This window comes from Numida meleagris, chromosome Z (assembly GCF_002078875.1).
Source record: "Numida meleagris isolate 19003 breed g44 Domestic line chromosome Z, NumMel1.0, whole genome shotgun sequence".
NCBI lineage: Eukaryota > Metazoa > Chordata > Aves > Galliformes > Numididae > Numida > Numida meleagris.
Window position 1 is genome coordinate 26,464,548 of NC_034438.1, and position 16,748 is coordinate 26,481,295.

The window sequence follows — 16,748 nt, forward strand, 5'->3', positions numbered from 1 at the left end:
AACACACTATTATTCTTTGGTTAGATCAAAACAGATTTTGCGTAGGTTGTAACATTTTACAGATGTTTTTAGGGTGAATACGTTTCAACATGTCATTATCTGTCTCAGTAAGGAGCTGAATTTTGGACCTAGCTTGGGTTTGGAGATAGTTTATTTTTTTTAAATCAAGCAAGTTGCTTACCCAGATTTATGATATTCCTACTCATGCCTCGTTGTTTCATTAGCTGTGGCAGCAGCATTCAAAATACACTTGAGAATGTGAGGCATATTCAATATAAACTCTACCGACCCATTTTTTTCTGTGTGTTTAAGCCTTTTTGTAAATTATTTGTCTCTGTCATGAGGTTGGACTGGCGAAGATTTGACCAATATTGAAATAAATACGTAAGGTCTGACTAATAGAGAGGGAAATTCCTGGAAATGAATGAATTTAAGCATCATCTGCTTACATTGCATTCTGCTTCAGTTAATTCTTGATTCGAAGGGTCATTTTAGTAATTTCTTCTTGAAACACAACCTTTTTTGCTCTGTTCACTCAAAATCGCACAGAAATAAAACAGTAATGCAGCAAAGCAACTTGTCGTGCAGTTGCAGAATTACGGGTTTGATTCATGAGCCCCTGGTGCATGCTGTGGGGAAGAAGCTGTTCCTGTGGCAGTGGCTGCAGAGGCAGCGGTTTGTTTTTCTCACACTTAAAGGATGCTGGATCCAGTCCTAAAAACCTGCATCAGAGGGTTTGAGCTTGGTGCTCTGGTTTTATTATGGAACTTTTTCCCTAAGAACAGAAATTTGTGGAAATCATTGGTAGTAAAACAAACTTCACCACAGAGTGGCAAAAACAAATGAAGACGTTTTGTCATGGCAGTGACAGCAGTGTGCTTACCAGGGCGTGGTCTGTAGTTGTAACAGTTGTAACCTGCTCCTCTCTGCTTTGCGGTGATAGGCAGCTGCATCCTCTTAGCCCTGATTAAGAAGAGGGAGAACTTGGCTACGTTCTGTGGTGGTTTCTGCGCACAAGTCTGTGCAGATTGTATCTTGCCTTTCATGCCAGCTTATCAGAGCAGTGACCTAAGCTTCTGCAGGCTCTTCGGCTTGTATAAGGTGCTTCTGTTGGCAGCCCTTCTGCAGATTGTGAGGAACTTGAGCAAAAGATGCATTTGCTGCAGATCTCTTAATAAAAAAAAAAAAAAAAAAGGCAAATCAGAGTTGCTAAGCCCCTGGAAGCAGCCTGGATGGCCAGTGTTGATGAGCCAGACTGTGGCTCTTGGCAAGAGGTTGCTGCAGCCTGCAGCACTTGTCCCATGCAGAAGTGATTTTAGGGAGAAAGGTTAGGGCTTCCCCACGGCTGTGCCGTGCAAGTAGTCTCCTGGCCCTATGCAATGCCCTGTGTCCGAGGTGAGGCACTGGCCGACGGGACCAGGGGGAGCAAGGGCTATGGGCACGGTGGCCCCTTGCTCTGTCTGCACAGCTACAGATGCATGTTTGCCTGGCCCGAATAGGTGATGCCTGCACAGGATATGTGCAGCCCTACACGAGTGGGGCTGGCTGCTTGATGGGCTTTCTTAATTTGGCAGCCACTGGCCTGCCTACCCAATGCTTCCAATTCTAAGCCTGGGTGTTACCGATGGGTTTATTTCCAGTGCTCCTCGCAGGCATAGCTTAGGCCAAGTACAAGTTGAATAACCTTCAGGAAAGCTGTGCTGTCCTTCTGTCGGCCGCTGTCTTTGAAAATTGCCTGCAGAGTTAGTGAGCAGGAACAGTTAAGATTTACAAACAATGATGAAGCTTGTCATGCATCTTTCACCATTCATCATCTGGGTGCCGTGGCTGGGCGGTGAAGTGTTCTTCATAAAAACCAGCTCAGTGTGAAATACACCTCGCAGCAATGTTTACTGCTCTGAAACTCGTCAGCAGCCCTTTATAGTAAATCCAGATTGCGATGTGACATTACAGTATATCATTGCAGAGCACGCTGGGGTTTACACTAGGAATGAGTGCAGTTCACACCAGATGAGATGTCGAAATTGAGTTATGTAGGAATTTGGCTGTTATATGGGGATAGCTTTTGTTTTCCGAGGACTGAAAGTTAGCTTTATATATATAATATATATAATCTACACATACCTGTACCTGTGTGTGGGTGCATATATGGATACAGATATATATACACATGGGTATATGGATACACACGTGCTATACACACATTCTCTGTACAAACACTGCAGATGTACAAAGAGATTTCTCTGACAGGACCTTGTCTTTTTTTTTACGATATTTCTTGAAAGTATTTCAGTATTTTAAAAGTGCTGCAACTTAGCTTTTCAGTGAAGCAGCCTTTTATTTTCAAAAAACACTGTTGAAAATGCCATTCTTGGAACAGCATAGTTTGATTGTTGCTGGTTGAGAATTCAGTGTGAGAAGTTTTCTGATATTTGTTAATTACTTGTGTTATTTTTTCTGCTTGTTTTGGCTTATTCGTTATTTTATAGGCATGGGGTTCCTGTGAGGTAGAGCTCTTGGGGCAGCCCAGGGAGGTGGCTCCTGAGACAGTGTGGCTGGTTGGGACCCACCAGCACGGAGCTGCTGGGCTGTGCTGGTGGTTTCCTCCCACTACCTTGGGCAGGAGGTCTAGGGGATCTTATCCAGAAACTTGGAACTACAGAAAAGCAGAAGTATGTTTAGCTGAATACTGAAATGGTAGTAGTTCTCCCCACTGACTTCAATCCCTTCAACTGCAGTGTTGGCACAAGGTTACTAAGAAAGGTCAAAAGGAAAAGAGTGAAATAAAATAGTAGATGTTTTTGTCCAGCTACATAAGAAAGATGTCAGTGCAAAATGTAAATGGGACATTTTATAAACGAGTAAATTGCTGAATCTTTGGAGATAAATCTGCTGTTTTTGACATGTGAGACATGTCTGGAGTTAGGCGGTAACAGCCACGTGAACTAGAAAGCACACTGTGTTGATTATCCTACAGGCAAGAACAGCAACCTTCTTCAGTGGGAGTTAGGTATTTTGGTGGCAGTTACCTGATTAAAAACAAATGAAATAAAAATGGGAGATAAGGAGTCTTTGAGTGCACCCTGTGATGTTGTTTCACTGCTATACTGCAAAACCTGGAAGTTAAGTTAAATTTCCCTGTCTTTAGTACTGTGACTGTTTGTCCTGTGTGTTTGAAGCATAGGTGTCATATTCTGGACTTGTGACAGAAGTCTTTTGGCTTTATTGCGTTGCAGTTCAGCCAGAGGGAGAGGTACTGTGTTTGAAATACTGTTACATTTAATTTTAGATTTCTGGGATCTATGTGGAGTATTAAATATAGTACAGAAGTGCAAAAAGGAGTAGGACTGCAGTTGGCACTATCAAAAAGAAAAGATAACTATATTTCATCTGTCCTCCTCAGTTGTTTTCAGCTTCTGTAGTTGTTTTTCCATTAAGCGCTCATTCTGCAGTGAAATCATACTTTCTAGCTGAGAACATTTTCCACAAATGTGTTTATTGTTGCTAATTTTGTTCAGTTGATTTGTTAGGCTTTTTTTGAACTATAAAGTTTATCATTCGGCCTGCTGCAGACAGCATGAGGCTAAAGCTTCAGATACACTAATCATGTAGGTATGTAGGCTTCCAGGCATACAAATAGCATTGGAAGCTTGTTCATATTCAGAGTTAGTTCTGTGATGCAGTGTTAATCTCACCTGCTCCTGCTCTAGAGGCTTTAAGGGATCCAGGCAAGTTTCTTAGAGACGATGTGGAAATGAAAGTTTAGAGGTGTTAAGCATTATTTACGACTATTTTTACTTTCTCCTTTTATTTTGAGAGGGGAAAGTTTGGACATCTTTTATGTTACTCTTGTGACTTGAATTAGAGGGGTGTAGAGTAAAGCTGTCACTTATAATGTAGTGTTTCCAAGCACCAGAATGTAGCATACAAAATCAAAGAAATGTATTTCTTCACAACCTTGACTGCTTTATGTGCCTGTTCAGTTTCTAGTAACTTTGCTAACCCACAGTCTTCTCATATTTGTAGTAAGTAAGTGGTGGCTTGACATGGTGAAGCTGTAATAGCCTTAGGGAAGTGGAGGTCCTCAGTAATACATATTCAAGACGCTCTTGTAGAGGTGGTCGTTTTATTTGCCACTTCTGTGTGTTCCCTCATTTCTCATGCGGAGTCGATCATATGTAGATTTAAAGACACTTTCCAGAATTTGAAAAAATACTCCCGAAAGGTGCACATAAAACGGGTGGGCTTGTGGTATTTTATGCAGTGATTGTGTCCATTGTTGCTGTCCAGACATCTCCAAATTTGAGTTAAATGGAGAAGTGCTGGCATGGACCAAGAAAAAAAAAGTGTTGTGTGTGCGTGCCAGGTTAAGTCACTTAATTTCATGTTGCTTTCCCGTGCACATACAGCGGTCTCCTAATGGGGGTGGCATTTCTAACAATGGCCCTGCAGGAAGCAAAGCAAACATGCCTGTAGCACGCTGTAAAAATACTCCAGGAGGAAATTGCTGGGAGCAGGGGGGCTGGGGGCGAAACATCACAAATAAGCCAGCAGTACGTTGGCTGATTATAATGACTGCCTTGTAGCATCCAGGAGTTGTCAATCATAGCTTAACGTTTATAGAAGTGAAAAGTCAATGTCTAGTTGTTTAATTTGACATGGCTCTCGGGTTGAGAAAGTGTAATCGCTGGAGGGGACAGTTAAGTAGCTGTGCTCCGTGTCAGCCTGTCTCGCTCCGACTGCTGCACTAAACGCTTTCCTGATGAGCGATAGATTTGGTTAAATACCAAGATAATTGCTAGCTACAGCATCCAGCACTCTTTTAATGCCTTGTACTACATCTGTATTAGCTCTTGCCCGAGGCTGTTTGAGGTTTCTGCAGCAAAGAAGGCATGTACGCTCAATTACATTACTCTCCTTCGGTTTTTGAAGGGCAATTGTTGCGGAGCTAAATAGGTTGTAATAAATTACATTCTTTTCTCCCAAACCTGTTGCAGTAAATCAGACATGCAAATGTTACAGCTGCTTTTTCCTTTTAAGTGACACTTTCTTAGCCTGACATAACACACAAAGGATTATTTAGACAAAGTGACTTCTCATATGAAAAATGGAAAACTACCAGACTTTTAAAACAGTCCTGCAAAACCAATGAACTCATTTTGCGTGCTCTAAAAGTATTTGCTTTTCCTGGTTGTGCTCGCACCTGTAAATCAGATCGCAGCACAAATGCATTTTGACTCTCAGGGTGCACCATCAAATGGGACAGGAGGGGCACTCCCCTCTGCAATTAGATGGATATCAGCATTTCCACTGCCCTGGTAACATGCTTGGTATGGTAAGGAGACTTGAAATGTCCTGGCTACTTTTGTCAGGGTAGCTCGAGGCAATCTTGTTGCCTGCTGATCTTTGCAGATGGCTGCATGGTTGCATGGTGGTGATGCAGTGCTGTGATGCTGCTGCACTGTGGTGCTGCATGGTGGTGATGCTGCACTGCCTTGGTGCAGCTCTTGCCTCCTGAGCATGCTGCTGCTGCACCAAGCACATGCCAGCCACTCCCTCGCATCCCTCTGCAGTGCAGCCCACGCTGCAGCAAGAGAGCCTGCACCTCTTGCCACCTGCAGAGATGCAGCTCGCTTCACAAATGTGTGAAAGGGGCTAGCTGGGGCAGAGGAGGGCATTTGTTTTGTTCCCAGGTTTTATCTTAAAATTCTGAACAGATTTGGAGATTACAGAATCACAGTATCATAGGGGTTGGAAGGGACTTCTAGAGATCACCTAGTCCTACCCCCTGGTAAAGCAGGAAGTACCTTGGAAAGTGACGTGATGATTGAGTGCTTCATTTTGCCAAGATTAATTTTGAAATGCAGTCCAGAAAGAGCAGAAGCCTATTTAACACTGAGAAATAAAACTAAAAATTGTGATTTCATTTAACATCTTCACATTTATTTCCTCCTTTTCCATAATTTTTTACAATATTTATATTATTGCACAATGTACTGTACAATGCCCTGTGCTTGATATTTGTCCCACAGTGCCTGTTAAATCAGTTAAGCTTTGTAGGTTTGCATCCCGAATGCTGTGGGTAGCATGTTTATTTACCCCAAACATACCACTAATCATGTAGTAGGCTGCTGAGGTAAAAGAGTGCTCTTAGCCCAGTTTGTCACCAGTTTTGTTTCTTTTCTGGACAAGAAAGAAAAAGAAAAATCAATAAACTCTCTCTGCTGTTCCTTTATAAATCATTTTCCCTTTCAAGTTCTGTCTTAGAGCACTTGCAGACACTGCAAAGAATATTTTCCCACTCTGAAACAACCGTTTACACACAATTTTTTAGCAGATTTTTGTATTGTCTTTTGGCTATGTAAAACACATTTTGATAGGTTGCAGTCTAAGCTAAATTTGAGTTAGTTGTGTGCCCTTTAATATCATTTTAAATCTCCTAAATATTGCAAATAAAGACCTTATATCCTCTTTTTTTTCTCTGCTCTGTCCTAGATAAATACGAACTTGTAGCTCATTAAACTGTGTCTACCAAGTCATTCATACACATCTTGACCCAGCTTTTAGTTTGGTTGGAATGTATCACTAGTACTTCCCAAGACATGCTGCTAGTAGATTTGTGCAAACAAGGGAAGCAGCACTGGCTTGTTGAGAGGGGTCTGCTGTTCTTTTATGTGGACATTTCTGCAGGAGGTAGCCCAAATGAAGTTGTAACAGACTGAACCCTAGTAAAAAGAGGTAAGGAGGGAGGAATGCATGTTGGCCGTTGGTTTGGAAGCAGTCACCACTCCTCAGCTGTGCTTTGACCTTTGTGCTTCTTGCTCTGAACTGTGCAGCTTGGATCTAGTGTTCAGGAGGAAACTGGACCCATTGATCTGCATTTGCCCGCATTTTTGAGTACCTTGAAAACCCATCCTTCCCCACAGCTTGGGGCAGATCCCTCTGTCACCGCATCCTTGCAGCCCAGCTGGCCAAGCTGAAAGGCCTTGTGGGGAGCAAGCAGAGATGTTTCTCTGCACAGCCTTCCTGCAGGACTTCCTTTCACCAGAAGGTCTGAGGGACCCCAGGTCAGCTTTTGCGAAGGTAGACTGGCCTGGAGCCCTGGGCTGCTGCTTCAGGAGAGCTCTGGATGAGGACCAGCCATGCTGGGAAGCTAAAGCTGTCTTCACCCATGGATTTTGCTGCTTTCAGCTGCTGTGTACCCGCAGTGGCACGTCTCAGAGCAGGCCTTCCAGCAGTGCTGGCATGGCCAGCTGGGGCAGGCCCCTCACCTCAGCAGCACAGGGTTCTGTTGCATGCCACCGTTTCACAGTGTGCATTTAATGCTGCTGTTGTGTTAGTGGAAATAAATATAAATATAACTCAGTGGGTCTGTCATAAGCCTAATGTTGTGTGAAACTTCATTTAACTCATTTGACTACCTTAAGAATGCTTTGTGTTCAATTTTTGTCCCTATTTTCTCAAGTAGAGTGACTTATTGTGACAAGGTTCCTAAACTTGGGAGGATATAAATCTCACTTTAAAATAAGTAGCAACATTTTTACTCTGTTTATGCATATACCCCTCTTTTGCTGCAAATTTAACCGATACTTGTTGAACCATTTGACAGCAAATCTGCTTGACTGGCTTCTACATTAAAGTTCACATTGAAAAATAGTAATCCCATGGTAATTTTAATTCACTTTAAGGCCTCCCGGGCTTTTAAAACTGTAGATTCACTTGAATTGTAACCTATACATGTAAGGGATCCTTCATTTTTCCCTTTTTGATTGCAGTTGTATGTGAGTGTAGTCCTGCTCATGCTGAAATCAATGGCAAACCTCCTGCAGCTTTTGCTGGCATGGTGTAACTTGCAGGTCCTTCTTTGTCGCTTCCCAGCTGAGAAACTTAGATTATAAGAGCATTAAAAAAAAAATCTATCCTTGGCAAATGAAAAATCCATTGAGTCTACCATAACAGATCACTTACTTTCATTAGACCTGTCATTTTCTCTGATTGTTTAGTAACCTCTTCATTTCCAAAAGCTTTCAAGTCGTGTTCAAAAAATATATTTAAGCTACACAATATCCCACTTTATCACTGAGCTGGTATTTTCTAAAGTTAGGAATGTCATTAAGGCTGAAAGAGCTGAAGCCATCATTATTAGCTATTTGTTTACTCTTTGAGTGTTGTGATTGATAACAACTGGCATGGATTTTGTCTTTGTTTTATAGGTTGAAAGTGACATCAGCAACAGTAAAAAAGAACTGTGACCAGAATTAAAGTTTACATTTATTTGGCTAGTCTTGGTGTTCCACAAACTGTGACAGACTTACTGTTGTTTTTTTTTCTGGTAAGCCAGTAAAGATTAACAGCTTTTCTGATCCAGGAGGTGGGAGATAGTGAGCCAAAATAGTGCTATATTTGGATTTCTGCATGGGACACCAAGAAGTTGCAAGTGATTACTAAAGCTCTTAGGATTCTATTTTCTTCCTTTAGTACAGATACATAAGGAGGAAACTTGTGCCTTTTCTTCTGTCTTGCTATGTATTCTGCTGCTTGATAGCACTACTCAGTCTGGAATGAACTTTTCCTTTAAAATTACCATTGCTTTTCAGATAAACATTTTCTTGCCATGCTCTTGTAAATTGCAGTGTGTTTTCTAGATAGGACACCTTACACTTATTAACAAGGAACTTCTTGTTTAGACAATCTTTAAAGAGGTACATAAAGCAGAACAAAGGCAAAATGCACTGTCATGGTACGCAGGGACAAGTGAGAAGTCACTTGATGTCTGCTCCAGCATGCACTGACCCAGATCTGCAACATGGATTGTTTCAATATTTCCCCCCCAAAAAAACGGGACTGGCTTTTCAGAAGATGTGTTTGGTTTCATGGACCTGGCTTTGCAGGTGGCTGCACAGAAGCTTGCCTGGGGCACTGTGTTCCCTGCCTGGTTGTGTGCCCAGGAGTGGCAGAGGCCAGGGAGCTGCTGACTTCCTAACACTGCAGCAAGGTGGATTGGTGCAGAACTAGTCCTGGTGGGATGGAGTGCCCAGAACGGATATTTGGGCATGTGTACCTTCCTCTGGCAGAAGTGATTGATAGGTGCATGTTTCAGTTTTATTTTTAGAATACAGTTCTTAATTCTTTGAAGAATGAGAAAAAACAGTCTAGAAAGTGGATTCAGAGTCCTTTTTTTCCCTGTTGTGCTGGTCCTTTGAATAAAACAGACCAACAGCATTTTTTTGTTGGAGAATCTGTCTTCACTGTTGCTTGTAGAAGTAGTGTGTGACCTCTAGGAACAAAAAGATGAAAGGTCCCAGCTTTGTCACAGCCTTGCTAATGTGGTGAAGCAAATGGCTTTTCTCTGAGGTTCCATGCTGCTCTCCAAATCCCTTCATCCCTCATAGCCACGTTCTTTTCCACCTTTCCTGGAGTCTGATACCTCCTTATATCTTTGTGTGGCTGCTCTCCAATCTTGAATCTTAAAATGATTTGGTATTTTTTTCAAGATAAATTCCTCTCAAAAGCGTTGTCCATTTAATAATTTAGAGAATAGCCTTGCAAACCATTGGGTTTGCCCAGCAGCAGAGCGTGCTCCCTGACACTGAGGGACCGTGAATGTCTGAGGGAAGCTGGGATTTCTGAGAGCAGATCAGCTGATGCTCATAGCATAGAATTGCAGCCTGGAGAAGCGTGTGTATCTATACAAAACATAGGGAGCTGGATATTCTGCAGTAGAATAATTTCTCTAGCGTAATTCCCTGTGTGAGCGCACAAATACTTGCACAAGACGACACAGGGATTTAAGTAAGTGAGGAGTGGTAGGGATGGAGAAAAAAGATAACTTCTTTTTGATCACGATGCCTTTTCTTTGGAGGATTAGTACTAGCTTAAAAATACCTCAGTCTATAACCTCATCTTTGCTCCTTTGTGATGGTGAAATAGTTGTTCTGCTTGTGTAGTCATTCAGAATGTTTATACTTAGAGATGACCAAAGCAACCTTATATATAAGTGCACATTTTAGCTGGCATCTAGAGTGGAAAATGTTTATGTTGAGATAACCAGTTCTTGGAGAATGGTTTCCTTCAGGTCTTCCAAAGCACCAAATCCCTACATTAAACCATTAAAATCATATGTCTTTAAGGAAGGAACTAGCAATCAGAATTTTGGGGTTGAATATAACATTAGATGCTTTCTGTGGGATTGTACTGATTCATACCCAGCTGAGACATGGCTCTGGTACAGTGAGCATTTCTGGTGAATGCCTTGCACAGGAGGTGTTCAGCCACTCAATGCTGCCAACCTGGACTTCGCACTAGCAAGCTTCTTCCAGCTGGGCTTTACACATTGTCTTCAGATCGATTCAAAGCAAGGATAGTCATCTCCATACACCTGGTCTTCCTGAGTGTTTTATGATGGTTCCTCTGCACTGTGCCTTTCCTAGTCTCAGGCACTGGCTTAGTCCCATCTAAGGAGGACTGTGTAATTGGTTGATACGGTTTTGAGGTAGATTTTGGAGCCTCAAATAAAACCCCAAAACCTGTGCTTCCAGAATATCTTCTTTGCATCCTTCCTGACCAGCTGGAGGTGGGTGAGGAATGGAAAGTCTTGTTTGATTGTTTCACTTATTATTGTAAGAGGATTTGAAGGCAGAGGTGAGGGAGTTCAACAAGAGGATATTTTCTTCAGCTTCTGGTTTCTAATTACGTCAAGTTATAGCCCCTCCTTTTTAGTTGCTAAAAGTACAAGCATGGACTGGAAAAGAATGAGATAATCCATAGTAAAGCATGCTGAATAAAGATCTCCATTCAGATCTTTACCTCTTATCCTGAGCTCCTAATGCCAAGAATTAATGCTATTTGAAAATGCACAATGAATGTGCCCTACTGTGGGCATCCAAGATAATCCTCATTACTTTAAATGTTAGTGAGAAGGGTAGGCATTTGAGAAAGGGAAAAGGGCTTTCCTGTGAAATAGTATATCTGTGCTAAGAGGCACAGACTGGACGTGGTTTTGATTCCATTTCCTTAGGCTTTTTTTTTTTTTTAATTAAAAGGCAGCTCTGCTTGTTCTTGACACTTCTTACAGCAAGATAATTTCCATTGGCATACATTGCTGAGACTAGACTATTTGTCTTTGTATTAAAGACATGCAAAGCAAAGAGGGAGCACCACTCCCATTTTATTTTTAATTTGCATTATAGTCAGCGCAGAATAGTCCACAATGAATTGATCAAAATGAAAACTGCAAAGATATTTCAGCTGAGATGTGTAACATGGAGTATCTCTCATTTGAAGGCAGATCCATAACTGAGTTTTCATTAGCGCCTCATTACTGTTTTAGCATCAGTCTCCCTGTTAGACCAGCAGCTCATCTTACTCTATGCTGTGCATAATGCTGCTTTTAAGAGGCCTACATCCATGCTAGGGAGCGGTAATGAGCTGCAGCAAACAGAAACTGCTGATGTCAGGGTGAGGTTCCAGAATTTGACCCTCTGGGAAGCACTGCCTACTCCAGGTCTTAGAGTAGGGCCAAAGGATGGGAGGACAGTCACTGCAGCACATCTTTGGTATGTGTGAAGGTGTTGGCAAGAATTCTCAGTCAGTAAGAGACATTTAGTCCCAGCATTCATGCAGAGACAGAGTAGCACAGAATAATTAGGAGATACTGGGGATACATTGAGCATTCACTGAGTGTGTTCAGTAACATGAGTGTCTGCAGCTTTAAAAACATGATTCTTTCTGTTCACAAGAAGTTTTAAAAACAGCACTGATGAAAGTTGATCTCAGATTTCTGATGATTTTGCAGCTGCTCTGTGGCTTTCCAGCAGGAAGCCATCCATCCATAAGCTCCTGACTGCTGGTAGTTTTGACCTCCACAGACCAGAATACCAGAGTGTTAGGCTTAACCCCCTGCATGGTTGGTAGCTGAAAACTTTCTTCCATTAACACTGATTTCTTCATTCTAGAGTAAAACAGTCAGTCCTTTGTCTTTTCAAACAATGCATTCATGCTGCATGGGAAGGTTGGTGGGGGCAGATCTTTGTTTTGGCCTTTTGTCACTTAACTCTGTGCTAAAAGAGCTGGACACTTGCGGAATTAGGCACCACGAAGACGAGAGGTAGCAGAGCACACTTTGCTCAGGAGAACTGAGCTTGGTATTTTTGTGTGTGTTTGCATTGGGATTTCATCTGGCTCATCTTGAGATGATGTACAGCACAGTCAGGACAGACCCTGGCACTCTTATGCTTCCTTCACAACAGGAAAAGAGCGGTTTTCTCTGTCTTTTCTGTGTGTCTTCCTCAGTAGCTGAGCCAGTGTTCCTTCTGCTGGTTCCCTGGTTCCCAGTGCCTGGTTTTGCAGGAGTAAACAATTCTGTGTTTTGTTTTGTTCTTTGACCAAATGCTTTGTTATGCAACTGGCATGCGTTCTTGTATTTTATGTACCTTGCAGGATGTTTGCTGGCAGCAGGTGGTAAAGCCAGCCCTGCAATGTCAGTATGAGCCATGGAGTGATGAGTACCACCAACCTGAGTGCAGACTGGGCATTGTCTTCCAGCAGAGTCCCATCCACAGTATTTCCAGGCCACTGAGCCAGCCTTCCTTCAGAACACTGCCAGTCACCCCACCAAGTCTGGTAACTGCATGGAGATGGGTACCTTGAGGTGGCAGTCTGAGGGAAGTGCCTCAGCTGTTTTCTCTCTCCTTCCAGCCTTCACACAGCTAGCAGATCTTGCTTCTGGTTATCATTTCCACCGGTTTCTTAGGCCTGCTGGTTGTTAAAGAGACTTCGTATAGGACTTTCAGGGCCTGGAGTGGCAATCACTTCTTGCCTAGGCAGCATCTGTTTTCAGTGGTATTTACAAAAGGAAAATTATTTAGCTACAGAAGGGAAGATGCCATGAAAAGCTGAAAAGTTGCTTTCCAGCCTCACATCAAAACTCTGGACTGCTTCAATTGTGCTCCAGTGCCTCAGGCCAGCAGCAACAGCTTTGCTCGGTTGCTGTTCTTCCTCTGAGGGTGAGCATGGCTGTGCCTGCAGATGCGGATTTAAGTCTGCATACTGGGAAGAAGTATATGGTCCTTAGGAGCACGTGGGACAGGCATGCTTATTTTTCTTTTCCCTGAAAAAGGTGAAAGAGCTTTAAAAAGTGGATTGTACCTCTCAACCTTAAATCTTTTAAAATTGCTTCTTACTGAGAGTTTAATAGTTTTTTAAATGTAAACTCAAGAAAATATTTACTTTTCAAGCTTGAATATCCTTCCGCTTTCTCACGTCATTGGAAGTGTATTATTCTTTTCAGTCCATTGAATTACAGGGATCACTCATGTTAAAAGTTAATGCAGTTTCTAGTGTCAGAAGATATAAGGTTTTATGGCTTTGGTTCGTATCCTTTCTCACTTATTTTAGTATGTGATATTAGCTGATATTTTTTTCAGATTCATATGGCTCAAAAGTATTCAGGTTTCCCAAGGGTAAAAGGTAATTAGATCAAGGAATGATCTTTAAAAAATCATCATAGACCCAATTCCGGTACTGTTATTTACACAGATAAGGGCTGTGTAACTACAGTGGGAGGATCAGCCACAAGCCTCAAACAGATGAAACTCACACATTTAAATCAAAAAGAACATGGATTTTGTTTCTTTGAACTTGGAACTTTTACATTTTATTGCTGTGTGATTAAAACACTGGAACAGAATTGCTCATTTCTTTCTTGCTGCCTTTTTATAGCTACAAGTCCCAAATCAAGTATCTTGCTCTTATTATCAGCTTTGCACCTACCTGCCTCTTGGTTGATTTCTGTGTCTCCCACTGACCGCAGTAAAAGTGAGTCCAAGTAAGCAGTGTGGGCTGGGATGTAGGAGTAGGTCCCATTTGCTAGAGGAAAGACCTCTGTTGTTCCAGATTATTTTAAAATCTAGGTGGCTCTACTTAACATCCTCCTGTGCATGTTCAGAGGTTAACCTACGTAGCCCAAGTTCCATAACTCTGAAAACCATGGCCAGTTTGACTCAGTAGAAGAGCTGCCTGTGTTATTTAGATCAGTGCTTCCAAGCTCTGAGATGGTTTCTGAGACCAGCCAACCCAGTGGTGACTGGAAATGTTCTTGTGCAAATACCCCTTCCATCTGAGGTTTGATAATGATGTCTGATGTCCCATGAGAATTGCTGGGAGACTGGTGGAGCTTCACTGGTCCAGAAAGTTTAGAAACCATTGCCTGGGGTGTTGAGAAACAGATGTGGGTGTTTGTCTGCAAAAAAGTTGACCTCTGTATCATTCTCCAGGTTTGTAATAAATTAACATAGAGCTGCTAGATAAATAGATTGTAAAAATGAAATTGCAGTTTTACTGGTGTGGGGCTATGTAGCATGTTGGGTGGGTTTCTTATCACACTCCTTCCATGTAGAAAAAAAGCCTTCTTTAAGTTTGTCAGAAAGATTTATAAATCTCAGTATTTTAAAATGGGCCTTTCCATCACTCCAGGCATGTGCGTACTAAAAATATTAACAAATCTTTTCAAAGAAATAAGCCACTTGCCCATTTGGCTACTCAGGAGTAAACAAAAAAATATCTCCAACTTCAGTGCCTTATTTTTATATTTCCTGGAGCCTGAGAACAGGGATATTCCTTACAGCTTGTCCTAATATGTTGGGATTCGCTAGATCAGAGCAGAATGAGGTTGCAGAGTTGGAGACTTGAGCCACGGAGGCAGTCACTGGTGTTGAAGCCACACTGCTGGTTGGTTGCTACATAATGCAAGGTGCCTTGTGGAGAAAGGGATGTTTCCGATGCCAGATATGGCCAAATTCAGCTGAAGCTTGCACTGTTGACTGCCAGCAGCTCTGGCCCTGTGTGACCCGTGGGGAGCTGGTCTGTAGGATGAATACACCAGAAGAAGCATGGGCTGCTGCATCTTCTGTAGGTGCTATAGCCCTTTGGCATCCTGGTGCAGACCTAGGTGCAGAGCACCTCTGTTCCATCGTTAACGCAGTGGTCACAGCATGAACCACTGCGACAAGCTGCTAGTCTGAAGTGTTAAGTGATGTGTGCTTCAGATCATGGGAGTGTGGTGCAGACCAGGCCACCCAGTGATAGGTTTGGGCTCTGAGAGCCTGTCTGAGCAGGTGAGCCTGCTTCACTTCCTCCGTTCTCCTCTATTTTCCCCTAATCTGTATGTTTACATCTGGTTCAAGTAATGGGAGCTCGTAGGCAGTAAGTCACAAGCAGAGAATTAGCAGAGGAGGTGAAGTGGAACACTGAGTGCGTCCTCAACCAGAGACTGAGGAGCTTATGTCCTCTCTTCCTTGGGCTCTGCCACTAACCCTGCTGGTATGTGAAAGGATAGGTAGGAAACTACCTCAGTAATCACCTGAGGGTAGCAGAGGGATACGTGATGCATGATGCTCCAGACCCAGCTTCCTCTTTCCATGTCAGTAGTAGCATTCACAGGATGTGTGAAGTGCTGAGCAGTTGCCCTGTCAGTCCTCTTACTTAAGCACTGTGTTTTTTTGTCTTTCGGGTAGGAGAAGAATATAATATAGGATTAATATCCTACTGGGTTAAAAAGTGGTTTTATGTCGAATCTAAGACAACAGTAGTCTGACATGGGAGGCTGATGTTGAAGGCTTGACTTGTCCCTCACCTATATCATAGGAGAGACCACACAAAATCAGTGACTTAGGTTCCACCATGGCAAAAACGGAAACATTACTCCCATTTTTAAGAAAGAGAGAAAGGATAACCCAGGGAACTACAGGCCAGTGAGCCTCACCTCTGTGCCTGGGAAGATCATGGAGCAGATCCTCCTAGAAGACATGTCAAGGCACATAGGAGACAAAGAGGTGATCCGAGACAGCCAGCATGGCTTCACCAAGGGCAGATCCTGCCTGACCAATCTGGTGGTCTTCTATGATGGAGTGACAGCAACAGTGGATGGGAGAAGCGTGACAGATGTAATCTTTCTGGACTTCTCCAAAGCCTTTGACAGCGTCCCTCACCACATCCTTCTCTCTAAATTGGAGAGGTATGGATTTGAAGGATGGACTGTTTGATGGATTAAGAACTGGTTGGCTGATCGCAGCCAGGGGGTTGTGATAAATGGTTCTATGTCAGGGTAGAGGCTGGTCATAAGTGGTGTCCCCCAAGGCTCAGTCTTGGCACCAGTGTTCTTCAACGTCTTCATCAGTGACATAGATGATGGAATCAAGTGCACCCTCAGCAAGTTTGCAGATGACACGAAACTGGGCGGTGCAGTTGATACAGCAGGGGGAAGGGAAACCATCCAGGAGGACCTGGACAGGCTGGAGAAGTGGGCCAATGTGAACCTAGTGAGGTTCAACAAGAGCAAGTGCAAGGTGCTGCACTTGGGCCAGGGCAATCCCAGGCATTTATACAAACTGGGGGAAGAAATCCTTGAGAGCAGCCCTGCAGAGAAGGACTTGGGGGTCCTAGTGGACGAGAAGCTGGACATGAGCCAGCAGTGTGCGCTGGCAGCCCAGAAGGCCAACTATGTTCTGGGCCGCATTGAAAGAGGAGTACCCAGCAGGGAGAGGGAGGTGATTGTCCCCCTCTACTCAGCTCTTGTGAGGCCCCATCTGGAGCACCGCATCCAGGCCTGGGCCCCCCAGTACAAGAAGGATGCGGAGCTCTTGGAACAGGTCCAGAGGAGGGTCACTAAGATGATCAGAGGGCTGGAGCACCTCTCCTGTGAAGAAAGGTTGAGGGAACTGGGCTTGTTTAGCTTGGAGAAGAGAAGGCTC